The sequence below is a fragment of the Lathyrus oleraceus genome, chromosome 3 (genome assembly GCF_024323335.1).
Source record: "Lathyrus oleraceus cultivar Zhongwan6 chromosome 3, CAAS_Psat_ZW6_1.0, whole genome shotgun sequence".
NCBI classification, from domain to species: domain Eukaryota; kingdom Viridiplantae; phylum Streptophyta; class Magnoliopsida; order Fabales; family Fabaceae; genus Lathyrus; species Lathyrus oleraceus.
The window spans coordinates 534,067,757-534,069,107 of NC_066581.1; positions in this window are offsets into that span (position 1 = coordinate 534,067,757).

Genomic DNA, 1,351 nt, shown 5'->3' on the forward strand with positions numbered 1-1,351 from the left:
CTTATGATGTTATGTGAAACTTCGTCATGTCTTGTTTATGTTTATCTCAATGCCTAAAAACCATGATCAATATTGTCATCCATACCTCACTCACTTTTTTATTGTCAATGTATTTAGCCATATTTTGTGCCTTAATGTTAATGCATGTTCAACCTTGTTATTGTTTATATCCAAGGGAAGGCAATCATGACATTCTTGTCATTTTGCATGTGTGTGTGCACCTGCATCCTATACAACTTTGCTTCCTCTTAATCCAAAACATCTATATAAAATCTTAGGTTCCCCTCAATTTAAACCTTAGGATTCTATCACTCTATCTCTCTCCTTCTTATAACCACTTTCCTAATAAACTTTGACTTAGGTCATTATTTTCCCTTTTATTTCTTAATCAAATGCTTCAAACACTTAAGCATATTCAAAGATCTTTTCATAAGACCTAAAAAACAAAAACTTAATTCAAACCCTTTTTCCACTGTGGCCTTTCCATGTTTAAAACCTTTTCATAAAAGGATTAGACAAGAGTCATCCCTAGTTGAGATTTAAATCTCCTATCCCATAATATTGTTGAGATTGATATTGATTTTTTTCTATTTGGAAGAGGCATGTGGCATACTTGTTGATTCTATATCCAAGTGAGAGCCCTTCTTTTAATTTGACTCAAAGATCTATCTTCCACATGTTTGTGGTGGTTTAAAAGTGAGTTTTCTCCTTAAGATGACAATTTGTCTCTTTCTCATAAAATCAACCCCAACAAATCCCTTCTAACTTTTGAACCCGAAGTACGAGGTTTTGCTCCTTCACTGGTACGTAGGCATAAGACTCAATGTCTTTCCAAATCATCAAACAATAAAAAGATGTTCTTTTTCTCATCTCCCCAATCAAATAGCAAACAATTTTAAACCAAACACATATATTTAAAAGGTTCTTGTAGAGTACTACAAATGATTAGGGTGTTAAAACCTTCCCTTTTAATAACACACCCATGTGCCTTAGAATCTCCCCACTTTTTTACTTAGCTTAAGTTAAAGTTCGGTGGTGATATTTTGATTCATGAGTCAAGTTTAATCAACAGATTGGTCTCCGATTCTTTACCGCGATAGAAATGGTGACTTCACTGGGGAAATAATATTAAGTGGGTGATACCTAACTTGTTTATATGTGTTTATTATTATTATTTGTTGCTATGTTTGCTTGGGTTTCATTATGGAGATCTATAAGTGGTGAGGAAATCTTAACCCAAATTAGAGAATACAAATAAGATAGGATGGTGGTATAATCAAAGTTACATGTCTAGAGTAATCCTAAGCGTGATTAACATATGATATAACCCCGCTCAGTGGAGACCCCTTTG